Source organism: Triticum aestivum, chromosome 7B (genome assembly GCF_018294505.1).
Source record: "Triticum aestivum cultivar Chinese Spring chromosome 7B, IWGSC CS RefSeq v2.1, whole genome shotgun sequence".
In the NCBI taxonomy this organism is placed as follows: Eukaryota; Viridiplantae; Streptophyta; class Magnoliopsida; order Poales; family Poaceae; genus Triticum; species Triticum aestivum.
Genome location: NC_057813.1, coordinates 353,131,863 through 353,158,390, shown reverse-complemented (window position 1 = coordinate 353,158,390; position 26,528 = coordinate 353,131,863). Strand labels below are relative to the sequence as shown.

Sequence of the window (26,528 nt, the reverse complement as noted above, 5' to 3'; positions counted from 1 at the left end):
CTAGCCCAATCAGCATTACTGTAGCCCTCTACATGGCCACTTCTTTGGACATGCATGTGGCGGCTAACCCATAGTTACCAGAAACCCGAATCCACTGGGTCGAGGAACGGGGTCGACGGACGAGGATCATGGTAGTTAAGATCGATGGATCGAGAGGGGTACTGTTCTTTGGGAAGTTAATCTGGGATGTGGGATGTGACCCCGACAATCCGGGTCGAAGTTAAGCAATTTACACATGTGCCATGGTAATAATATGACGGTGCACCTGTCAGGTTTAAAATGCGAGGATCATGGAATTTGGTGTGTTCGTCTCTGATTTGGGGATCGAACGGAGAGAGAGCTCGCATGAAGAGAAGGAGTAGAACCCTAGCTGCAGTAACTAATGAGACTAGTTTCCTCCTTTCTTACTTCTTCCATTCCAAGTAATCAGCATATATAGCTTCGGGTTCAATTACATGTTTAACTGAGGAAGATAAACAGTTAAATTGATAAATGGAGTTAACTGAAAGTAATGTAACGGCACTCTCTTGTATGTGGACCATCCATTGCCACTCTTATGGTTTGATCTCGTCCATCCGTTAACTGAAGAGGTGTCGTTCTGGAATCGACAATACTGGGTTCAGTCTGGGTCCTGACATTACCACCTGCCTGAGAAACGAGTTGCCCTCAAGGCATAAAATCTGGATACGTCGTCTGAAGAAACGGGACATCTTCCCAGGTAGCATCAGTAGGTGCTAAGTTCTCCCAGTGAATCAACCATTGCGCAAAAGGAACTTTGTTGCGCTAATAATGTGCCTGTCCAGCACTGCAAAAGGTTGTTTTCAATAGCCCATCTTCTGTTGGCATTGGAACGTGAGGCAGAGGAACTGCAAACTTACCCATATGTTTCTTGAGGTGGCTAGTACTCCCTCCATTCCATAATGTAGTGCGCCCACGCTTTTCGAGATTTAACTTTGACCATAAATTTAACTGACATGGGCGAGTGCGGCGGGAGCATGACAAATACCTTTGAATTCGTATTCAAAAGAAGTTTTCAAAGGTATAATTTTTCAGTAAAATGATTTATGTATTATTGGTCTAGTTTATGGTCAAAGTTGAATCTCGAAAAGCGTGGGCGCACTACATTATGAAATGGAGGGAGTATTAAACACTGGATGAATTTGAGCAGTGTCTGGGAGTTGAAGTTTGTAAGAAACAGCGCCCACTTTTGCTAACACCTTGTAAGGACCACAGCCCCTAGGCCAAAAGCATTCTGCTTGTATGGCTGTACCTTAATGCACAGCATGTCTCCAACCTCCAGGTGTCTTTCAGTGCGTTTCAGATCAGCAAAATGTCTCGTATGATTTTTGAGCATGCAACAGGTTATCCTTGAGCTTCTGTCTCATCTTTGTCAAGCATATCAGCTTGGGCTCCAAGGCAGTATACTTCTGGATTAGTGTCAGTTCATCGATTTGAGGAGGATGATATACATACGGAGCTTCAAATGGTGTGACTTTCAAGGATGTATGGTAGGTGGTGTTATACCACCATTCGGCCATGGAAAGCCAATTCATCTAGTCCTTAGCATTTAAGGAAAATCTAATTATTGCTCTCATCCTGAGAATGAATACTCTCCACCTCTTATGAGGTTACATTACTAAGTGGCAGCAGCATACTGAATGACAATAATCGGGCCTCATAAGAAAGAATTTTACAAACTTACTCATGGCTCATGACATGGGCTGAAACTTCTAATAATCCAAAACAAAAACCAGACAATCATTTATGTCTGCTTATAACAAGGTTGAACATTTCTTGTGACATTTCCATTATGCCTGACAAACAACATGTAGCTCTCTGCATTTGCTGTATCCATCCTTCTTCAAGGACTTCCGGTCAACAAATAATGTATTCTCTGTATCAAAGATGGTTGTTGCCTGATTAGGAATCTGTTCCTTGTGCTATCCAACTGTTCTTAGCCTTCTTGGCATATTGTCGTTGTTTCACTAGCCCATCTAGAACCATCTTCTACAAGGAGGAGACAGTGCCATTAAATCAGAGAAAATCAAAAATTTTGTTATGCATCAACTTCATTGCGATATAAACACCAATTTTTAGGCACAGTCGAAAACAAACACACACCCAATGTTGAAAAATCATACCATGCCTAACTTGAGAAATCACTATAACTGAACTATAAAAAAAATCATTTAAGATAGGATGGCATGAGCAGTGCCAGCGTAACCGCTATAACCTTCTCTTATGAATTAAGGAAAGCTAACAGGTTCATATACTCAGGGACATTATTCTGCAAATAGTAAGGTTTAGCATGGTGTCGGGAAAGCTGATCCACGAATACCTACGGGACCGGCGGACCGGGCCCCTTTCGGTTTGGCGGGGGGCGGAGATCGCACGAAGAGCAGATCGAGGTGAAACACACGAGCGGTTTACCCAGCTTCGGAGCTCTCCGGAGAGATAATACTCCTACTGCTGCTTGTCTGATTGTATTGAGTTCTTGCTCGGGTGCGCTGAGTGCTACAGTACACACAAGCTGCTAGCGAGACCGAGCGTGAGTGTTTTCTGGTTTCGAACCCCCCTCGACGTTGCGCATGGCCTCCTTTTATACGCACAAGGGGTCACCGACAGGTGGCAACGTAGACAAGGGTAAAAATGGAAAGAGGTGTGGTTGGTACAGCTACCCGTACAGTGCATCCTACCTAACCCTGACGGCAGGGGACAAAGGCATTAAATGCCCGTCTGCATCGCCCAAACAGTGCAAAAAAGGACCGTCAGGGACGCCACCGCTTGCCACGATGGCAATCTTGTCAGCGTCGCATGCCACCGCGCACCGCTGGCTACACAGCCTCTCGCCACGCGCGCCTGGAAAGGCCCCCAGGGCGACACGTTGGTGGATGTGCTGGAGCGCGGGTACAGAGTGGTTGCCTGCCGCGGCAAGCGCCTTGCCGCGGCCGTTGTCTTGCCGCGCCCGGAAGCTTGTCGCTCACCGGGCCTTGCCGGGACGCGTGGCGCGTCGCGGCAAGTTCCTTGAGATGCCTTGGTTGGCCTTCCCGGCAAGCTCTTCTTGCCGGGGCCTTGTCTCCTTGACTTGAATACTTTGTTCTTGAATGGCTCCAGAAAGAACCACGGAGGACCTTGGCGGTCACCCGGCAAGCCTTGCCGCGGGGTGCTGCCACTGCCCGTGCACAAGTTCGGGATACTAGGGTACCCCTACTCTAGTACACCGACAGGAGCCCCCGGGCCTGGGCCACACACGGTGCTGAGCGCTGTTGGGCCAGGCCCAAAACAGGGCACGGGCACACGCGGCCTGGGTTATGTTGTATCTTACTCCGTATCCACCGCGCCTTTCCCCAACGGCACGCGTTGAATGCGGCGTCGCGGGAGAGATCGTGGGTGGTCTCTTTATTCGGAAGGGCGAAACGTCCGCCTCCTCCCTCTTTATAAGCAGGGGAAACAGGGGCAGTTCGCCCATCTCGCCGGTTGTTACTCCAACTTCACAAATCTCCGCTGCTCCCCCCTTCTTCCCGAAGCTGAAAGAGAGCAGCGCTCCGCCCCCCATTGCCACCAGCACCACCAACGCCGTCGATCTCCCCCACCACCTCCGCCATGGCTCCGAAAGCTGACAAGGGGAAGGGCGTGAAATCTGTCGAGGCGCAGCGGCTCGCGGCGCTGCGAAAGAAGCGGGCCATCTTCCCCCCTCAGCTTGGCGCGAAGGAACTGAGGGAGTACTACTACCTTTTCTGGTCGACGGAGACGCGAGCGCATCCGCGCATGGAGGTACTCCCGGCCGCTGCTTCGGAACTAGCTCCAAACGGGTACCCTTTCTTCGCGCTGTTCTTCTACTGCGGGCTCTGCCCGCCCTTCTCTGAATTCTTCTGTGACATCATGAACACCTACGGGTTTCGTCTCTTTGATTTCACCCCCAACGCCGTTCTGACCATGGCAATTTTCGCACATCTCTGCGAAAACTTTGTCGGAGTCCATCCAAATGTAGCCCTTTTCCGTCACTTCTTTATGCCCCGGGTTGAGAGAGGGGAGCCTCTTGCCGGCGGGATCGCTTGGATCTCGAGAGTCGGCAAGAAGGAAGCTTATCTGGAGGGAGAGCTCCGCAGCAAGTGGGAGGAATGGAGAGCAGAGTGGTGCTGGATTGTCGAGGAGAACCCGCAGCCATTTACTGCCTTGCGCCAAGCCCCAATCGTGCGTGGTAACGATTGGAGCAACGTGGCCCCGGAAGACGACAGACTGAAGATCGCCGTCACCCGGATCCTACGCCTCAGGCTTGCCGGGCTCACCGTAGGTGCCGTTGGCGCAAATTTTCTTCGCCGCCGCATCGCCCCCCTGCAGGAGAGGAGGAGACCCGCCTGGGAGTTCCAGAACTCGGCGGATATCATGAGGCTGCGCCCTGGCCTCAATTTCAACTTCACCGTCCTGGAGCTAGATGCGATGCTCTTGGAGCTGTTCAAGCGCGACCCTCAACATCCATTCATGTTGCCGAGGGGTGTCGTTCCGTTGTGCAACAACTCCGCGCTCGACCGCATCCGCGCAATGATGCCGCTGTGCGACTCGCACAGAATCGTCCCGACTTGGCAAGAGCCTGCAGACGACGTCGTGCGGGATTTTTTTGACGGCTTGGTAGAAGTGCCGGTCTGTGCCGACGAGCAGAAGAGCCTCACCCGCGACACCACCGATGCGGAGATGCAGCGCATCGCCACCAGGCTGGAAGAGGCTGCGGCAGCCGCTGCCGCGGGTGAGTTTGGATTCACCGTGGAGGAGGCAGAGGCAGCAGAGGCGGCAAGCCTTGTCGAGCGAGAGGAGTTCGCCGGCGAGGAAGAGCTTGTCGGGCCTGAAGCCGAGTCGAGCGAGCCCGCCGAGGGAGAGCCTGTCGGGCCCGAACCTTCAGACAGCTTGCCGCAAGCGGAGCCCCCAGCTCCATCAAGAAGGCGTCTCCGCAAGACCGCGGACGTAGCGGGGCGGCAGACGGGTCAACAGCCGCCGAGCCGCGCGACGCGCTCTACCGCGGTAAGCACTGTTGCCGCGGGAGCGCCTCACGCCACTGCGGCAACTGGGGCGGGGTCTTCCCGGTCCACCGCTACTGCCCCTGCCAAGCGGGAAGGGAACCTACTCCTCCGCCTCGTCGCACCGGAGGCGAGCCGGACTTCGATCTCTCCGCGCTCAGCTCCGACGAGGAAGAAGAAGAGTAAGATTCTTTGCTGTACTTGTAGTTTTTCAATTTGGTTGCTTTGTCTTGTATCTAATTTGTTCTACTCTGAACCTATTCCTTTTCAGGACGCTGGCCCAGAGAGCGGCGAAGAGAGCCAAGGCCCAGTGATTGTCATCGAGGATGATCTCATTGCGACGGTAGGGGACATGTCCGAGACCACCTTGCCGGACCCGACAAGCATTCCTCAAAGCAGCCCCAGCGCAGCCCCCAGCGTAAGTATATGATTTACTTCCCGTTGTCTGGTGCGCATGGGTGCTCTTTCTTTGCTGATACCGGACTGCTGATTTGTGCAGGAGCAGAGCAGCCTCACCAGGAGTGCCCGGAAGCCGCTCTCGAGGTGCCATCTGCTTCGACTACACCGCCAAGGGAGGATTTCCCAGCAAGGGAGCGTTCTCCGGCAAGGGACAGTTTTCCGGCAAGGGACAGCGCCAGCGACCCTTCGGTGGTTGAGGCCATGACCGCAGATCCTAGCACATGTATTCCTCTTGCTTGAAAGCTTCCCTTGGGTTCTTATTTTTTTTCTGGATATTTGCTTGACTTTTCTCCTTTTTCCGTTCGTCAGATCCACCTGCCACGGAGCCGATGAAAACCGAGGTCGCCGGCAAGGAGGGCGCGCGCGGCGACACCGACGACGCCGTTGCCACCGAAGGAGAAGCCGACACTGATGATCCCGCCGGCGAAGAGGCCGCCAAGGCTGCCGCCGCAGAAGCTGGTGAGGGATCCGGGATCGCACTGACGGCCCCGAGGTCGCAGGAGCGCCAGGCGCTGCGTCGACCGCCGATCCCTCCGCCGCTGCTGCAGAGCCAGGCTCCGAAGAGCCCCAGCCCGGTGCCTACTTGAAGGCCGGCGATGGCATCTTCATCAAGCTCCCCTGGGCGTCAAGCTCCAGGGCGCCGGTCGAAGGAGAGACTCTGGATGGAGAGGTGCTCGCCTCCACTGGGCTGACGTTGGTCGACACGCCAAGCAGCAGCAGCGACGAGCCTGAGGAGGAGCGGCTGCTGCGGAAGCTGCTGTCGCTCTACCGCGCCCGACAAGCCAAGCTGGCATCCCGAGAAGCACTTGTCGCGAAGGCGGGAGTGGACATTGAGAAGCGGGCGGAGGAGCTCCGGGGTCTCAGACAGGAAGCCCTCCGGTCCCTGGCGGAGGAGCGGGAGCAACTTCTCGAGGAGCGTAAAGCCTTCCTCCTCGCGAAGGCTGAAGTTGAAGAGCAACAACGACTCGCTGCCGAGAAGCTGTCTGCGCAGGAAGGTGAGTTGGCGCAGCGGAAGGTGAACCTTGACAGCCACGAGGAGGAGCTTGCCGCGCGCGAGCAAGCAATTGGCGGGGCTCTCAAGGAGGCAAGAGATGCTGCCGCAGCTGCCGAGGCCGCCAAGAAGGAGCTGGAGACGAAGGTGGCGCAGCTGGAAGCTGATCTCAGGGCGAGCGGCGAGGAGCTTGCCGCGCTCAAGCGTGAGCGCGAGAAGGACGCTGCCGCTCATGGTGAGCTGCAGGGTCTTCTCGCTGAGAGGAGCAAGGAGCTCAGCGCCGCCAAGGATTCCAATGCAGATCTCGAGTTGAAGCTGGCTACTTTGACTCAGACGCTGGACGACGCCAGGGAGCGGGAGGTGGCCTTGTCGGAGAAGATCAAGGCCGACGAGGCGCTGCTGGTGAGTGCTGCTGCCGCCCAGGATATTTTTAGGGAGACTGTGGAGCACTGGACCGAGGGTCTGGTGAATGTTGCCACAGACATCGACGGGGAGCTGGCGCAGCTGGGGATGGAGGATCTCGGGAACTCCTCCGATGAGCACCTCCAACCCAGCGCCAAGCTCAGCTTGTTCTTCAAAGGTGTGGCGACGGCCCTCCAGCGACTTCGGGAGAAGATCCCAAAGCAGCTGGCCGACGAGTCGCGCAAGATCTGTTCGGGAGTTCTTTAGAAAGTGTTGATGAAGGTGGTCTTCCGCAACCCAGGCCTCAACCTCACCAACGTCCTCAGGTCCTTGCCGCCAGATGCTGATCTGGAGGCGCTCAAGGCCCTTGTCGCACCCATTGTGGATAAGGTGAGCGAAATCAAGAGGGTTGAGGGTGATCGCGTAGACTAGGCCGCCCGTTTTCTCTTTTTTCCTTGTCGCTGTTGGTCATGTTATGAGAACAATCTGTTAGAGCCGCGACAAGTTATCTTGTAATATAACTCTATTTTGGGTAGGGATTGCTATGTTATTTCCTTTACTTGATTCCTTCCTTTGTATGTTTTTGCCCTATCTTTTTAGGGAACTTGTCGGTGCAGGCACCTGAGCCGCGAGCGCTGAGTGCGGGACGTCAGCAGCCTGCTGGCGGTGCCGCTTCCGGCAAGAAGCCTTGTCGCAACTAGTCGCAGCTCACTTAAGTTGTTGAGCGGACTCGAAACAAAGTAAGGGCGCAACTAGCTACGAGTTGGTTCCTCCGCGCACAGGTTTTCCATACAAAGCACGGTCGTTCGAGGAAGATAACTTAAAAATTTAAAAACTGATTGCTCAAACTTTGGCAATTTAGCTTTTCTGTCACTTGCTTTCCGGTAAGGCGAAAATTTGCTTGAACGATGCCTGGTCCACACCATTATCTTCTCTTTTTCCCCCGGCAAACTTGAGAAAAAGAAAGAAGAGAAAATAAAGATATGGAGCCTTACGGCTCGTTATTGCTTACCGGGGGTAGGCGCTGCACAAAATGTCAGATAACGCATGCAAAGATAGTAGAAAGCATGAAATTGACAAGATGTGCGGAGCACATGAGCTTTACTTATGCACGGGTTCTGCGCCCGGCTTCGTAAAGAGGATTACATGCAACATCGGCAAGACTTGTACAAAAGGTGGTTGCCGGAACAGGTTCCGGCAACCGCGCCTTACGGGTAAAACTTACGAAGATGCTCAATGTTCCAGGAGTTGCTCACCGGAATGCCATTTTCGGTCTCAAGGCGGACAGCGCCGGGCCTAGTGACTCGTTTCACCCGGTAAGGGCCTTCCCACTTCGGCGTCAACTTGTTGGAATTCTTGGCGGACTGAACGCACCGAAGAACAAGGTCGCCTTCCTCGAGACTTCTGGTACTAACTTTGCGGCTATGGTAGCGGCGCAAAGCTTGCTGGTATCGAGCAGCTCGTACAACGGCCTGAAGACGGTCTTCCTCAAGGAACAGCGCGTCATCTTGTCACAATTGCTCTTGCTCAAGCTCATCATAAGCGAGCACTCGAGGTGACCCGTATACGAGTTCCGTGGGGAGAACTGCCTCTGCTCCATAGACTAGAGCGAAAGGTGTCTGGCCAGTGGCTCGATTTGGCGTCGTCCTGATCGACCAAAGAACCACCGGCAGCTCCTCAATCCAGTTCTTTCCGCACTTGCGCAGCCTGTCGAAAGTTCTGGTCTTGAGCCCGCGCAGCACTTCAGCATTCGCCCTCTCCGCTTGACCGTTGCTTCTTGGATGAGCAACAGAAGCGAAGCAGATCTTGGCGCCAAGATCCTGGACATACTGCATGAAGGTGCGGCTCGTGAATTGCGTGTCGTTATCGGTGATGATCCTGTTAGGGATCCCGAAGCGGCAAACAATCGACCTGAAGAACTTGACTGCTGACTGTGTTGTCACCTTCCTCACTGCTTCCACTTCCGGCCACTTTGTGAACTTGTTGATTGCAACGTACAAGTACTCAAAGCCCCCGACAGCTCGGGGAAAGGGGCCGAGGATGTCGAGCCCCCAGACCGAAAATGGCCAGGATAAAGGGATCGTCTGGAGAGGTTGAGCTGGCTGGTGTATCTGCTTGGAATGGAACTGACACGCTTCACACTTGGTTACTTGTGCAGTTGCATCCTGGAGGGTTGTTGGCCAAAAGAAACCTTGCCGGAACGCTTTGCCGGCAAGTGCTCTTGCGCCAATGTGGTGACCACATATGCCTCCATGTATCTCTGCCAACAGCTCTTGTCCGTCTTCCCGGCGAATACACTTCAATTTCACGTCGTTGAGTCTTCTTCTGTACAGTGTGCTGTCGACAAACTGGTACATACTTGACTGCCGGGCTACTCTTTCCGCTTCTTCTTGCTCTTTGGGAAGCTCCCCTGTCTGAAGGAAACAGACAATCTGCTGCGCCCATGCTGGAGCTTGCGGCTCGACAACAAGGACTAAAGGCATATCTGCTGCTGCGGGAACATCTGCTCGTACGGCAAGAACCTGCGGCTCAGCCGGAGCTTGATGTCCCCCGGCAAGCTTGCCGGAGCAAAACTTGTCGGGAGCGTTTGCTTCAACGGAACAAACCCTAGGCCTCGCCGGAGCAGACTGCTCCTCAGCACCCTTGGTGTTGATTTTGATGACCTTGGTGGCGGCTTCGGGGAGCTCTGCCGAAAATAGTCACCAGAAATCAACTTCCTCTTCTTGCTCTGTCCAGTTGATGGCGTTACGGATGGTTGAGTGAACTTGAGCACAAAGATCCCTGGTTCCACAGGTAACTTAAGTGCAGCGCACTTCGACAGGCCATTGGCAATGTCATTTTGAGCTCTTGGAACATGTTCCATCTGCAGGCCGTCAAAGTGCTCTTCTAGCTTTCTCACTTCATCAACGTAAGCTTCCATCAACAGACTCTGATAATTCTTGTTCACTTGGCGGACGACAAGCTGTGAGTCACCCCTGACAATGAGCTTCTTGATCCCAAGGTCTGCTGCGATCCTGAGACCGGCAAGCAAACCTTCATACTCTGCGGTATTGTTCGTTGCTTGCTCCTTGGAAAAGTGCATCTGGACTACGTACTTGAGGTGTTCTTCGGTGGGTGCGACAAGTAGCACGCCCGCACCGGCGCCTTGCAGCGAGAAATCACCATCAAAGTACATCAGCCATTCTTTGCTTGCTTCCTTGACGGGGATGCTTGTCTCTGGAATTTCTTCATCTTGTGTTGGCGTCCATTCTGCTATGAACTCTGTCAATGCTCTGCTTTGGATAATTGAAGTGCTCTCAAACTTGAGGCCAAAGCTTGACAGTTCCAGTGCCCACTCGACAATCCTGCCTGTTGCTTCTGAATTTTGCGGTATCCTCTTCAGCGGAAAATGAGTGACGACTGTGATCTCATGTGCTTGGAAGTAATGGCGCAGCTTTCTTGAGGCCATGAGAAGGCCGAAAAGCAATTTCTGCACACCAGAGTACCTTGATCTAGCCCCCTGCAGAAGAGAACTGACAAAGTAAACTGGGCGCTGCACCATTCTTTTCTGCATCTTGTCACGCTCCTGCGCAGATCCATCTTTGTCGGGACCAGAGCTTGCCGGTGAAGTCCCCTGCTTGTCGCTGGATGCATCTGCCATGGTTGCTGGCTCATCATTCGCCTCCCTCTCCGCTACCAACACAACACTAACCACTTGATTGGTTGCCGCTATATATAGCAACAACTTCTCTTGTGGCTTAGGTGCGACAAGTGTTGGAGTGGAGGACAAATATCTCTTTAAGTCCTGCAGCGCAGCCTCCGCCTCCGGAGTCCATGTCATTGGACTTGCCTTTTTCAATATTTTGAAGAACGGCAGGGCGCGCTCAGCAGACCTAGAGATAAACCTGCTGAGAGCAGCTACGCAACCGGCAAGTCTTCGTACATCCTTGACGCGCTTTGGTGCTTCAATCTGCTCAATGGCCTTGATCTTGTCGGGATTAGCTTCAATTCCCCGCTGAGACTCGAAGAACCCGAGAAGTTTGCCGGAAGGGACTCCAAACACACACTTCTCGGGGTTAAGCTTGAGGTTGATCTTGCGCAGATTTGCAAAGGTTTCGTCTAAATCTTGAATCAGAGTCGCCTTGTCCTTGCTCTTGACCACTATATCATCCATGTAGGCTTCCACATTTCTGTGTATTTGCGGTTCAAAAGCGTCATGGACTACCCTTGCAAATGTTGAACCATCATTCTTTAAACCGAAAGCCATCCGTACGAAACAGTAAGTGCCACATGGGGTGATGAATGCGGTCTTCTCATCATCCTCTTCTGCCATGAAGATCTGATGGTATCCTGAGTATGCATCAAGAAATGAAAGCAAGTCGCATCCGGCCGTGGAGTTAACAATCTGGTCGATGCGCGGCAAGGGAAATGGGTCTTGCGCACGACCATAGGATTGGCCAACCACGTAGAATGGAGCACTCCTCTGACAAGGCCTGCTGCTTCCAATTTCTTGATTTCTTCCGTAATGAATTCTTGGCGCTCCAGTGCCTGTTTCCTGACTTTCTGCTTGACGGGCCGCGCATGAGGACAGACGGCAAGATGGTGCTCGATTACTTTCCTGGGAACACCGAAGATGTCAGACGGTTGCCATGCAAATACGTCGACATTCGCCCGCAGGAAAGCAACGAGCGCGCTTTCCTATTTAGGGTCGAGAGTGGCACTGATGGTGAAGGTACCACCAGTGCCATCCTCCTTGGCGGACACCCTCTTGGTCTCTGGTGGAGCTGCCATTGTCTTCTTACACTTGCCGGTGGAGCTCGATGGTGCGTCCTCGATGGTAGCACAGCACTCCGAAGAGGTGCGCTTGCCGGAGTGGGCATCAGAACTCTTGCCGGACTTGGTATTCTTCTTCGCCCCGGGAGCTTCAACGGCAAGTGACTTGCGATCTGTTGCAGCTGCTGCTTCCCGGTAGATCTTGTCGGCGCAGATAAGAGCATCCTTCTTGTCGCCAGGGACAGAGATGACACTTATCGGGCCTGGCATCTTCAGTATGTTGTATGCATAGTGAGAGGCTGCCATGAATTTGGCGAGCGCTGGACGGTCGAGTATCCCATTGTAAGGCAACGGAAAGTCTGCGACGTCAAAAGTGACCCTCTCAGTCCTGAAGTTCAACTCGCTGCCAAATGTTACCGGCAACGTGATCTTTCCCTTCGGCTTGCTCCTTCCCGGATTGATTTCTTGGAACGTGCCGGTCTCTTCGAGCTCGCCATCAGGGATCTGGAGTTTCTGGAGTACCGCGGAGGAGATCAGGTTCATGCCGGCCCCGCCGTCAACTAGCATCTTAGTGACCTTGAGGTTGCGGATAGTTGATGAAACCAACATCGGCAAGCACCCGACCGTAGTTATGCGATCAGGGTGGTCCTCAATATCAAAGATGATAGGCGTGCTGGACCATTTCAGAGGCTTGCGTGACTCGATGGGTGGTTCTGCCGCATTGACTTCCCGCACCCACTGCTTGAGCTGGCGGTGCGAAATATGCAGAGAAGCACCGCCGTCAACGCACAGGACCTCTGTGGCTTTCTGGAACTCCTGCTCATCGGTCTCGTCATCATCCATATCTTCATCGTCGTCGTCATCTTCATCCTTGTCGCGGCCGCGGGGAGGTCTATCTCCTTGCCGCTGCTTGGCCTTGCCGCGACGTGCTCTTCGGCCGGGACGTTTCTTGCCGGCTCCTCCAGCACCTTCCTGGGCTTTCTCCTTGTCGCGTCGCTCGTATTCAGCTTTTTGCTGTTCGACAAGCTGTTCGACCTTCTTGCAGCTCTGGAGGTCATGGCCCTTGGTGCGGTGGATCTTGCAGTACTGCTTGTTGGTGCCGTCCTGCTTGTCGGCGACCGCCACAGCCTCCTCGCCAGAGCTACCAGCTTTGGCTTTCTTGGCGCCACCTCCGTTGCCGGACTTCTCAATGACTAGCACATCTTTGCCTTTCTTCTTCCTGTTGTTCCGCCGCCGGTTTTTCTTTGCCGGGGCAGTCTCCTCACTATCAGATCCTCCTGCTCCTACATTCTCTCCGGGGAGTTTCCTCCCTTCCTCAGCGCGTGCACACTTGTCGGCCAGGGCATATAGCTCACTGACGTCTCTGATCTTGCACATCGTCATCTCCTCCCGCATTCTGCGGTTTCGCACGTTCTGATGGAACGCGCTGATTACCGCGGTAGGGTGGACATCTGGGATGTTGTGCTGTACACGGCTGAATCTCTGGATGTATTTGCAGGGGCTCTCCTTCCTTCTGGGCGAGCAGATGAAGGTCGCTCTCTTGGCCATGAGGCTTGTGGCCGCCTGTAAAGACGCCGGCAAACTGATGGCATAGGTCTGCTCAGGAGGATATGGAGTTATCCGGCAAGTGCATGAGCCAGGATCTGACATTGGGCTTGAGTACCAGCGGGAAGTAGTTGGCAAGGATCTTGTCATCCCGTCCCCCGGCAGCTTGCACCGCGATGGTGTAGATGCTGAGGAACTCCGACGGATGCGACTTGCCATCGTACTTCTTTGGCACGTCTGGCTTGAAATTCTTCGTGCTGGCCACTGGACTTGCCGCAGCTCACGAGTGAACGCAGGGCATCCTACCGCGTACGGCAAGTCGCCTGGTTCCCCTCGCGCATGCATGTCGACAGAGGGCCCAGCGCGCTGGTCCGATTGACGTCGCGCTTCTCTTCGGCGCTCGATGCGAATACGAGCGTCTTCTTGCTGTCGTTCGTGAAGAACTTGGCGCTGATCGCGGCGAGCTCGTGGATCCGATGATGCGGTGGAGTCGCTGTCGAGGTGGATCCGGCGAGTCGGCGATCTTGGCCTTCGGGGGGGGGAGAGTGCATGGTGGTTGCACCCCCACCGGTTTCGTCGCCACCGGCTCGTGCCTGACAGTCCTGCCGCGGCAGCGATGTACTCGGCTGCCGCGGAGTGTCGCCGTTGGCGAAGCCGATGAGACTCTGAATGGTGGCCCTCCATCCGTCGATCTTGTCTTCCGTTGGAGGGTAATCCAGGAGCAGTTGAGCTCGCGTCAAAGCTTCTGCTGGAGTGGTGGGAGGCAGTGGCGAACGATGCGAGGAGCGGGATATGCTCGGACTTCTAACTATGTTAGAAGGAGCAGTATCCCGTCCAGGCGACCGTGCCTCGCTCGTGCCAGCATGTTGGCGTGCATGCTGGTCTTGAGCATCCCGAGATCCACCAGCTCGATCTTGGCCCAACAGGCGTATGGTACTGCGAGTACCATGACGCTGTCGGTCCTGCGCCTCCTGAGATGGGCGCGGAACATGCGCGGATGCCGAGGTCTGCGCAGCCTTGTCCTTGGACCTGGCAGCGTCGTGAGCTCCCTCGTCGATGTCCGTTCTTCCGCCGGCGTCTACCCCACCACCCGTTTGCTCCGGTGATGGTGGGATCGACGTGGACGGAGCAGCTGCCGCCGAAGTCTTCTTCTTCGGTGGCATGTTGATGAAGAAGATGAAGATCTGGCTCGTGTGCACGCCGGATCGGGTTCACACAACCTCGACGCCCCCTACCTGGCGCGCCAAAGATGTCGGGGAAGCTGATCCACGAACACCTATGGGGCCGGCGGACCGGGCCCCTTTCGGTTCGGCGGGGGGCGGAGATCGCACGAAGAGCAGATCGAGGCGAAACACACGAGCGGTTTACCCAGCTTCGGAGCTCTCCGGAGAGATAATACTCCTACTGCTGCTTGTCTGATTGTATTGAGTTCTTGCTCGGGTGCGCTGAGTGCTACAGTACACACAAGCTGCTAGCGAGACCGAGCGTGAGTGTTTTCTGGTTTCGAACCCCCCTCTACGTTGCGCATGGGCCTCCTTTTATACGCACAAGGGGTCACCGACAGGTGGCAACGTAGACAAGGGTAAAAATGGAAAAAGAGGGGTGGTTGGTACAGCTACTCGTACAGTGCATCCTACCTAACCCTGACGGCAGGGGACAAAGGCATTACATGCCTGTCTGCGTCGCCCAAACAATGCAAAAAAGGACCGTCAGGGACGCCACCGCTGGCTGCACAGCCTCTCGCCACGCGCGCCTGGAAAGGCCCCCAGGGCGACACGTTGGTGGATGTGCTGGAGCGCGGGTACAGAGTGGTTGCCTGCCGCGGCAAGCGCCTTGCCGCAGCCGTTGTCTTGCCGCGCCCGGAAGCTTGTCGCTCACCGGGCCTTGCCCGGACGCGTGGCACGTCGCGGCAAGTTCCTTGAGATGCCTTGGTTGGCCTTTCCGGCAAGCTCCTCTTGCCGGGGCCTTGTCTCCTTGACTTGAATACTTTGTTCTTGAATGGCTCCAGAAAGAACCACAGAGGACCTTGGCGGTCACCCGGCAAGCCTTGCCGCGGGGTGCTGCCACTGCCCGTGCACAAGTTCGGGATACTAGGGTACCCCTACTCTAGTACACCGACACATGGCATTTTATGGTACAGAAGTAACAGTACTGAGCAGAGTTGTTGATAGGTATCTTCATGGGGGAACTCATAAGCAACACTCTAAATAGTGCTTGAGCTGTTACAGATGTTTTAAAGCTGACTATTAATGATAATCAACTTTAACTGCTACCGAAACAATGTGTGATATATGCTCAATGTCCCGTGTAATGGCAGAGAGATTGGAATTTAATAGAGAATATATATTGATAAGGAATAACTGATAAGGAATGACAACGTACTTGAAAAAGAAATCACCAGTTGACGGTATAGCCGACAAACCCGAAATTGCAATTTGATCAAAATCTCATGAAACATGAGGTCTAATATTGCACAATGTATAGCTGGTGGGTAACAGTTCCAGGTCTAGTAGGCTTAATATTATACATGACACAAAATTTGTTCGATGTAACTCTTACCATGAGCTTGTTGGCAACTCCCCTTAAGCTAGGACAAAATATAATGGGTGAAATTAAATTAAAGATTGGAAGCAGTTTTCAACGCCTTCAACATGTTGAGGCCTTGCACATCCTACAAAAATGGCAGATGCAAAATCAAAAAAATATCGCTATTTTTTCAGAAAATATTTAGTCAAGATCTGAAACACCCATGAAATTTTAACCAATAAGGCAAACATGGAAGTGGAAAGAGAAACTGAAAGTGCTAGTTATTGACTAGAGGGTGGGGTGGGGTGGGGGTGGGATAGGCGATTTTTATGAAAGGCTCTGAAAACAGACAATGTCTACGAAGGTAGCGGAAGCAATACAGGATCTAACAGCATTGATGGTTAAGATGAGCAGGCATGGCAGGTGTAGACCTCATACATGGATGCATGCATTGAAGATAAACACAAGAAGTATGAAGATAAATGAGCTAACAGATGAATGGCTTCAGAGAATATCTTCAAATACAGACAAAGAGAGAGGGTGGGACCAATGGCTTGGGGAAGACACTGATTTGTTTGACCGGTTTCAACAGTTGTGACAGTTGTACGTCTCAGAAGACCTTGTCTTCACCTTATTCCCCTTGAGCTAAGGTCACCTAGACCTCACCCAATCACTTAGGTAAGTCTTCAAGGTAGACTTCCAAACCTTTACAGACTTCGTTCATCGGCAATCCACAATGGCTCTTGGATGCTCAGAACAGGACGCCTAAGCGACTAGAAGATTAGAGTCTTCAAGTGTAATAAGTCTTCAGTTCACTCAGAACAAAATGTCTTCAGTGATGCTCAATCACTTTGGGCTTTGGGTGTTTTGGGTTTGTCCTTGTAAGGATTCTCTCTCAAAGGCTTCGGAGGAGGGTTGCTCTCAAACGACAAAAGCCGTGTACTTCTCTCAAAGGCAACCCGACATGATTTGTCCGAAATGACCCTGGATCATTGGGGAACTGACACATGTTCAACGGTCGGAATTTGAACCCACGCGACAGCTTGACTTGGGCTACAAGTAAAGCTGACTCATCCAACACAGGATAAAATTTTCTCTCATTTATCTTCGCTTGAAGACATAGGATTTTAGGTTGAGCATCACGTCAGATTCTGACTTCGCTTACCTCTACCCCACTTGACATTCAGTGGCTCCTATGACTCAAGAATTAAGAAAATGAAACTACCAAAAGACTATGTCTTCGTGCTTCATTGTCTCCAATGAATGTCTTCATGAACCATTATCTTCAATATGAATGTCTTCGTGAACCACCTTTGTCTTCAGTGTCTTCATACATTTTTAGGGGTCATCTTCGATGGGTAAACCGAATCAATAAGGACTTCTACCTGTGTTCTCCTGTGAATCTCACAGACACGTTAGTCCCACAACCAAGTTTGTCTTCAATACTCCAAAACCAACAAAGGGTGGCACTAGATGCACTTAAAATCTCCCCCTTTTTGGTGATTGATGACAAACTGGTTGAAGTTTTCAACGGGGATACAAATATGTGAAGTTAAGGTACAAGGTGTTTGGTTTCATGAAGTAGTAGGTGCTCCCTTTGAAGATGTGCATATATGTAATTTGCTTTCGAATGCAAATGTACATGGCAGATTTTGCTTTGTGGAGATCTCCCTCTTTTCATGAAGGCACAACATGTGCATCCAAAGATTACATTGAAAATAATGAAATGCACAATGGAATATGGGCGTCTGCGAAATGACTTAATGCGCATAAGATCAAAGTTAAGTAGCGGGCAACCAAAAACAACAACGAATGTAGCAGACGTCCATCAAGACTTGAAGTTTACAACCCCAATACCAAATGTTCGAAACGAGAGTTGCAAACTTAACAAAATACAACAAACCCGACTCAAAATTCTCGCTTGAAGACTATCAACCCATATGCTTCTCCCCCTTTTGTCATCGAATGAGCAAAAAGGTGTGAAGACATAGGGTGTCTAAGCGTTCCCGGACGGCGGTGGTGAAGATGTTGGTGCAGCCGGGTCGACGTTGGTGTTGGGCGGTGCAAAAGGGCCTGATGCAGTATCGCGATGCAGAGAAGTCATTGTTGGAGAAGTGGCATCATCTTCATCAACAAGCCGGGCATGAACAGTAGGTGCAGAAGAAGAATAGTCTGAGTCTTCAATAGACGACATAGCTCGCCACTTCTTTGTTGATGGGGGCTTGGAGCCAAACTTGAAGGTTTCCTTGAAGCCATCGGCAGCAAGGTCATCTTCAGAGCATAGGAGTGTGAGGCTCTTCCAAGCGCGGCGATTAGCTTCATGAGCAACAAAAGCATTTTTGGAGGAGAGGTTCCTGACGCGATTGATGTCACTTAGCAGACTCTGCATCTGACGCTTTTGCCATAAGTGATGCTTGTCCTGCTTTTGTTGAAGAGAGACAAGAAGCTCTCTGTCTGTCATCACCTTGGGGTGTTTTTGAGGCCTTTATGGAACTGTACTGGTAGTAGCTTCAGTATCAGCTTGACGTGGTTGCCTAATCTGACCAGCAAGACCAGAAGTGGAGGCCACATTAGGAAGGTGAATGCGCAGATTGGCTTGGTTACACAAGTCTTGGATTTTTGTCTTCTGAAGGATAAATGACTTCATGAGGAGCGTCAACTTCATGCAGACATTTTTGTCTTCTGAAGGATAAATGACTTCATGAGGAAGTATTTTAGGTTGTCCAAATCCTTCACCTCAAACTCATTGCTCAGACACCCCTTCAATCTCTTTATTTCCTCCTCATCATCTCCGATGATGATAATGTCATCCACATAAACTGCAAGAATGGTGATCTTTCGATTAGAGAGTGAGTGTCTGTAGAACACCGTGTGGTCACCATTACATTGACCATACCCCATAGCACGGACAACACGTCTGAACCTATCGAACCAAGCCCTCGGCGATTGCTTCAGTCCATACAAGGATTTCTTCAGCCTGCATACCTTCCCCGTGGTCTGTGAAGTACCAAAACCTGGTGGTATCTCCATGTACACTTCTTCCTGCAACTCATCATGCAAGAAGGCATTCTTGACATCTAATTGATGCAATTTCCACCCAAAGTTTGCAGCACAGGAAACCAATATCCTTACTGTGTTCATCTTTGCCACTGGAGCAAACGTCTCGTCATAGTCAATTCCATAAGTTTGACTATATCCTCTGGCAACCAATCTGGCCTTATACCATTCCACCTTCCCCTCAGGATTCTGCTTCACTGTATAGATCCACTTACAACTCACTGCTTTCTTTCCTGCCGGCAATGTGGTTAGCACCCACGTCTTGTTTTTCCTCAGTGCTTCCAACTCTTCTATCATTGCTTCACGCCACTTTGGATCTTGCTTTGCAGCCTTCCAATCCTTTGGGATTGACACGGTTTGAAGAGAGGCAACAAACACTCTATAGGAAGGAGACAAAGCCTTATAAGACACAAAATTTCCAATGTCATGATTATCAAAAACCTTCGGTGGTAAAGCTTTCTGTGCCGCTTCACGTGTCCCCTTTCGCAACGCAATAGGTAGCTCCACTGTGTCAGATGAGCCTGCACCACTGCCTTGCTGCTCCCCCTGCACTGACTGCTCCCCCTGCACTTGTTGCTCCCCCTCCTGCACAAGTGGCTGCCGCCGAGAATATACCAAAGTGTCAGATGAGTCATGCACTAGTGGCTCTCGTCGAGAGTACACTAGGGGGGTCTTCTGCCACCGATCTCGAACAGGGAGCTGGAGATTACCAATATGAATGGAACCCACTGTTGGTTGGACCTGTACCTGCACACCACCATCAGTGAGAGTACCAATCGGAATTGTACCAACAATTGGCTGGACTTGAACCTGCACATCATCATCAATGTTAGTGCCCACAGAATCCTCCTGAGTGTGAGATACAGCCTTCTCCCCCTCTTGACCATCCCGCACAGAGTGTAAATGGTCAAGCTCTTGAAACAACAACTTAGATCTGTTGGCTCACCATAGAATGGCTCAGACTCCCTGAAGGTTACATCCATACTGACAAACCTGCGTTTCTCTGAGGGACACCAACATTTATATCCCTGCTGACTAGAAGAATAGCCCAGAAAAATACACTTCACTGCTCGCGGATCAAGTTTTCCAACAGAAAGACGGTGATCTCGAACAAAACAAGTACTGCCAAACAACTTTGGGGGAACAACAAACTTAGTTTCTCCATATACTAGCTCACACGGAGATTTCATGCTTAGTATTCTTGATGGTGTCCGGTTGATCAAGTATGTGGCTGTCATAACTGCTTCACTCCACAAGAACTTGGGCACATTCATCGTAAACATCAATGACCGAGCAACCTCAAGAATATGTCGATTTTTCCTTTCTGCCACTCCATTCTGAGGAGGGGTGTCTGGGCATGAAGTTTGATGAAGAATACCTTGATCAGACAAGTAAGCCCCAAATGTGTTGTTCACATACTCTGTCCCATTGTCAGTCCTGATCACCTGCCCTGCACCTGAAACTGATTCTTCACCAAGGCATGGAAATTCTGAAAACAGCTAAACACCTCATCTTTGTGACGCGTCAAATAAATCCAAGTCATACGAGAATAGCAATCGATGAATGTAACAAAGTATTTCATTCCATTCATTGATACAACTGGGCTCTTCCATACATTCGAATGAATAAGCATAAAAGGAGATATGCTCCTAAGCCCCTTACTCACATATGAAGCTCGTGTGTGTTTGGCATATTCGCAAGCATCACATGTCAACTTGCCCTTGCCTATCCCACACATAACATCCGGAAAGATTCTACTCATCTTATCAAAAGATACATGGCCCATCCTACAGTGATGGATCATCGCCTCCTTCTCCTTGTCCTCCATGGTCGCAGCACACACCAAGTCCGTCTGCACCTCCTGGTCCATGTACCAGAGCCCTCTACGCCTGGTGCCAGTCCCAACCGTCTGACTCGTCTGTCGCTCTTGAATCACGCAACCGAATTTGTCAAGGATCACACGACAGTCAATTTGATCAATTAGAGCATTGAAAGAGACCAAATTGACAGGAAAAGCTGGCACATGTAAAACTGAGGATAGGGAGATGGTCGGAGTGCACTTGACTGTGCCAACCCCTATGACAGGCTGGTTTGTGCCATCAGCAGTTTGCATAGTGCCCGTGTGAGATGGAGGGTGCTTCTTGTAAGACTCAAACACGCAGGATTTACTAGCAACATGCTTAGATGCTCCAGAGTCAAGAACCCACTCTGGAGCGCACTCATTAGAAGCAAGAGATGCCTTTTTTGGATTACCTTCATCAGTGGAGGCCCAGAGAGCAAAGTCTCCATAGTCAGCATCATCTGCATCTTTGCCTTTTGACGTCCCAGTGTCTCCTGCCACTGTCATGTGAGCCCTCTGATCCCATGAGTGTCCTGTCATGTGAGCCCTCTGATCTCATGACTGTCCTGAGTAACCACCTCTGCCCATAGAAGCCTGACCCCTTGAGGTCCCTGAGTATCCACCTCTGCCTCTAGCACCCCTGCCTCTGCCAGTTCCCCCTCTGTTGTATCCTCTGCCTTTGTCACGAGTTGGACATGCCCACTTCCAGTGACCTATCTCCCCACAGATATGACATTTGTTGGGATTGCTCCACTCCATGCGCTTAGTGACTGCACATGTCGAAGCCGGCACAGCCTTCATGTCTGCATGCTCAAGAGATAGCCGCACCTCCTCTTGAGACATTGCAGCAATAGCCTCCTCAATAGAGGGCAGAAGAGGTTGGTGCAACAGGGATGCCCTCCTGCCATGAAAGCAACCTCTAAGACCCTCCAACAGTTTCAGCACACGCCTGCGTGCAATCCACTTGCGCCCTGACTCGATGCAAGCCGTATCATAGAGTTCCAGAGGGTCGCAGTTATCCTGCTCTGCCCACAGAGCCTGCAGCTCTGCCACATATGCCATCACTGACATGTCATCACCTTGATGCAGCCGACTAATCTTCCCCTCAATCTAAGCAATTAGCATGACATTGCCCTTGCCTGAATACAAAGTGGACAGAGTCGTCCATATCGCAGCGGATGTGGATAGCCCCTCCATAGAGCGTCCAATGGGGGGCACCACCGAGTTCAACAACCAGCCAATGAGCACAGAGTTTATGACCTTCCATCTCTTTCCCTCCACAGTAGTCTTGTCTCCTGGTTCAGCAACAACACCCAACAGGTGCCCATCAAGCTCCTTCTGTTCCACAGCCAGCAACGCCCTCCGGGACCAACTCAGATAATTGGTAGTCCCCTCTAACTTCATGTCCATGGGCGACAGTTCGATCTTCTGAGCCACTTCCTGTCGAGGAACGATGGCCCCAGATTTCGACTCCTCGAGGATCTTAGCTAGCTTCTCGAAAGCCTTAGCAAGGCCTGTTGGCTCACTCATCTTCGGACACAGCCTCTACACACCCAACAACAACAGCAGCAAGCACAGCCGCACACAGTCCTCTGCAGAATCAGCAGCAATAGTCCTCTGCACATACACAGCAAGGCTCTCTGATCTTTCTCCCCCTCTGCCCACAGCCGCAAAACAGCAGAAACAGCAGCCCACAGCTCGACTTCTCTTTCCTTTCACGAAGCAACAGCAGCAGACCAAGACGAACCCAGCAGCAACACTTCTCCACTCAATCTCTCCCCTGCCACTCTCCGCACACGCATCAGCAACAATCAGCAGCACCTTCCTCTCTTCAATCCCAGCAGCCAGGACACAACGGCAACGAGCAGAGCCATGCGGACTCGCTCTCTCCCTCCGCGCGAACGACAGCAGCACGCCTCTCCTGCTCTGCACGCTCGCCGCTCCTCCGTCTCTTCTCCTCCACAACCGCACGCCTCCACGCGCACATCCGCCGTCGATTTCCCGCTGGCCCGCGCGCAGCCGCCATGCACTCGCCGCCATGACGCTCAGCTGCACGCGTGCGCTCGCACACAGCCACGTCCGCCCAGATGCGCCGTCGGCCGGCGACTAGGCCACCGTCGCCATCATCCCTAGCACCTCGCCTGCGTCTGATACCATGTTGAGTCGCAGGCTCACCCTGTTTGTGGCTGTGTCGTATGTGTGTGGTGGCTCAGCTGAGAACGGGAGGACTGGATGCCTCCTTCTAGGTCAGCACCTCCTCATGGGCTTGGGCCCTAAGTGAAAAGGCTTGATGGGCTTGGGCCCATACCGGTTCAACAGAAGCCCTTTTGTCGGAAAGTAAATAGCGACTCTTCCAGGTCTTGGGGCCGTTCGATGCGCGATCCACGGCGACGGTTACACCATAATCCAGCGAAGTGGTACGGTTGAAGAGGAGACCTTGGATCCGAGATGGACGGCTCAGCTGTCTTCGCGCGCTCGCCTTGACCATTCAAATTAACTGAACTCTGCTGTCAGGTGTTGTCAAGTTACAGAGATAGCGTTGGGTCCAGACACCAATCTGGCCGACAAGTTGAGAGGCCATCCAGGAGTAACAAGTGCCCCACTCGTGACAATGAATCTAAGGCACTATTGTCCACCCCTGATTTGTATTTGAAACTGAACTGCAGCCCCACAAGTTTTGCCTGTTTTTGCGCTGAAGATCTGAACCCAACTGTTGTTCAGTCAGACTTCACAGGTTCTTATGATATGTATAGATGACAAACGGCCCTCTTTGTAAATATTGCCTCCACTTATCGACAACCATAATTAGTGCAAGAAATTCCTTCTCGTAGATGGATAATTTCTGATTCATAAATCCTAATGCTTTGCTCATATGAGCAATGGGGTGCTCATTCTGCATCAGCACAGCACCCACCCATGACCCCTATTGCGCAAGCATCTGTTTCAATGGCAAATGGCAGCTTGAAATTTGGCAAGGCCAAAGACTGGGGTACGAGTCATCACTTGTTTTAAGAGCTCAAATGCTGATGTAGCATGTTCAGACCAGACAAACCCCTTCTTAGTCAGCAGTTGTGTCAGGGGTTTCGTGATGATACCATAATTCCGAACAAACTTGCGATAGTACCCTGTTAATCCGAGAAACCCTCGCAATTCTGTAGCATTGGTGGGCACGGGCCATTTCTTCAGCTGTTTTTTCTGGATCCGTAGCCACCCCAGTGTCTGAAATAATATGGCCAAGATAGTGAATGTTGCTTTGCCGAAGGAGTACTTGGACAGTTTTGCAAAGAACTTGTTTGCATGGAGCTGCTCGAGCACAAGGCGTAGGTGTTCCAGATGAGCTTCCCATGATGCATTGTACACCAGGATGTCGTCCAAGAACACTATCACAATTTGTGAAGGAAAAGAGCAAAGACTGAGTTCATGACGCACTGGAACGTCGCTGGTGCATTCGTAAGACCGAAGTGCATCGCATGGAACTGAAAATGCACGTGGTGTGTTTTGAAAGCCGTCTCTGGTTCATCTCTAGGGCGCATTCAAATCTGATGATAGCCTGCACGAAGATCTAGCTTTGAAAAGAACCTTGTGCCTGCGAGCTCATCGAGTAATTCGTCCACCATCAGAGGGGTACACATCTCCATTAGAGAAGGGGTTGGTGAAAGGGGTTTGTGACGATTCACCAACCCTAGTATGCAGTGTATTGTACTCTTTATGTAGGTGAACACACTAGGTGCCTGTGTGCCACATTTATACATCTCGTCCGTACACACAAGCACACATCTTCTACCCCGTCGCTTCAGGTATGCATCTTTCCTCTGTGCGGCAGCTATGTCTCTATCGTTGTCGTCACATGGACAGCCGTGGCAACAGAGGAGAGCTGCAGCGGGGTCTAGCCTGTAATTCCATTTTTTGGGTTCACTTGAGATCGACGAATCGGAAGGAAACTTGAGATCGATTAGAGTTCGGTGAATCGGACATCAATTTCCGATCAAACCGAGCGAATTCGTACTCCGATCTAGATCTGGGAGCATAGCGAACATAAAACTAGTTAAAGAAGACACACATTGCTTAAACAAATGGAATGAATAGTTTGCTAACTGGGGCCATAGCCAACATAAAACTATCCTAACAACATTTTCTTGTTTTGCACTTCCTTCCGTAAATAGATGATGTGTAGGACATGGGCGCAGTCTCCACCATGCAACGTGGACCATTAATTTCCGAACAAGTATATCAGTAGAAGTAATATGAATACAACCTCCGTCCCAAATTATAAGACATAAGTGTCTTATTTATGTCTTATAATTTGGGACCGATGAGCATTATATTATGGAACTACTCTTATGTATAAACTTAACCTAATCTTTATCTTATGTATGATGAGTCAAGTTTAGAAACATATGAATTTGATGGACAGATGTAGTTTTTGTTAGTCATTCACATTTTATGATAATGTGTAGTACTAACGTATTTGGCTTCTGAGCAGAGTTCCAAGAATGTTTTGGAAGGCAACTTGAAGACTTTGGTTCCATTATTTTAGAATCACGTGGACGACAGGTGCTTGTAAAGCTGCACACTTGGTGTAAAGAGGTGTCTGAAAAACTGTGAGGGAGGTAGTTGTTCGGGGCGTCATATATAACCATATTTCAGAATGGTTAGGTGGATGCTCAGTATGCTACCAATACATTGTAGCGACACCAGCAATTGTACTTCTGTAGCATGCCAAAATAGTAAATAAGAACATAGCAACTTTGTTCTCTTGGAAACCTACCCTCGAGCGCTCGCGCTGCTCCCAAGGGTGGCGGCGGGGGCTATCTGGACCCGCCAGGGCCGGTGCGTGTGGATGGTGCTCTGTTCTGGATGGTGCTCTTCTACTACTCTGTCTGCGGGGGCTATCTGGACCTGCTAGGAGGTGAGGAGCTCCAGCTCCACATTTGAGGGCGGGGGATGTTTGGGGTGCTATCAGGTGTGCAGTACTCCTGACGTAGGTCCTGCTCATTATGGGTGATGACAATACTCGCGGGTGTTGTTTCCTTCTTGGAGGCCTCATCGAGGAGATTCGGCCCCTCTCCCATCCCCGAGCTTTACTCTCCGGGTGAAAACCAATATCTGCCTCGTCGGATCGGCGACTACAGCACCCTTGGCGTTGTTTCTGCAATGGAAGCATTGTTCTTTTGGAGTTTTGACCACTTGGCAGGAGCACCTAGACTGGTGAAGTGGCTGGTCGGAAGCTGGCGGTGCCGAGGTGGGGGTGGTGTCTGCGGTGGCGTGTCCATTTGGGGCTGAGTGTTGGCCGTCAGTGTTGGGCAGTTGGAGCACACGTGACATGCATTGCAGCATCAAGCAAGTCTTGTTGGAGCGGCACATGTTTGCTCCTCTTTCATCGGATATGGCTTCTCTCTCCGGTGTCGACGAGGTCACAAAACATACTTGTGGTAGTCCTGCCCGATGCAACAAGTGGTGCTCTTTGGTAAAGTCGAGGCGAAGTCGAAGTCGCCCGGCTGTGAGTATGGTTGCTGATGTATGATGACACCCCTTTATCGGCAATGTGATTTTATGTTTGTGTTGTGGCGTTCTTTTATGTCCTGTTGTGCTTGTGTGGTCCTTGTGCAGGTTTTCACCCGGTTTCACTTCTATAAACCGAGTAGACTGTTGAAGTAGAAATCGAGAGAGAGAATCGAGAGAGATGTAAATGAAAAGTGTATCCTTATTTCATCAGATCGGTTACATATATAGCATGTGAAAGGGTGCCTCTTGGGACGTGACTGTTGGTGAAGACAACCCTTACAGGCGCAACCGACGTGCGGTTGCCGGGAAGGAGTGGGGATTAACCTTAACTAACGTTTAGTTAATTAATCTTAACACTTCACCCTAATCACCACCTGACAATGCATAATCATCATCTTGATTATAGGCTCCTTCAAAAACCTTGTGGGAAAAATATGAG

General features: G+C 51.4%; 1 protein-coding gene across 2 annotated transcripts in view; it reads left to right on the top strand.

Annotated features, from left to right (window-relative positions):
* The window catches only part of LOC123162453 (pentatricopeptide repeat-containing protein At5g65560), a 33,767-nt gene extending 7,607 nt beyond the window's left edge, over window positions 1-26,160 (top strand). For both annotated transcript variants that reach the window (XR_006481287.1, XR_006481288.1), the window contains exon 5: window positions 25,068-26,160. The gene's annotated coding sequence lies outside the window, so the exon portion shown is untranslated. The remainder of the gene's footprint in view (window positions 1-25,067) is intronic.
* The last annotated feature ends 368 nt before the right edge of the window (window positions 26,161-26,528 follow it).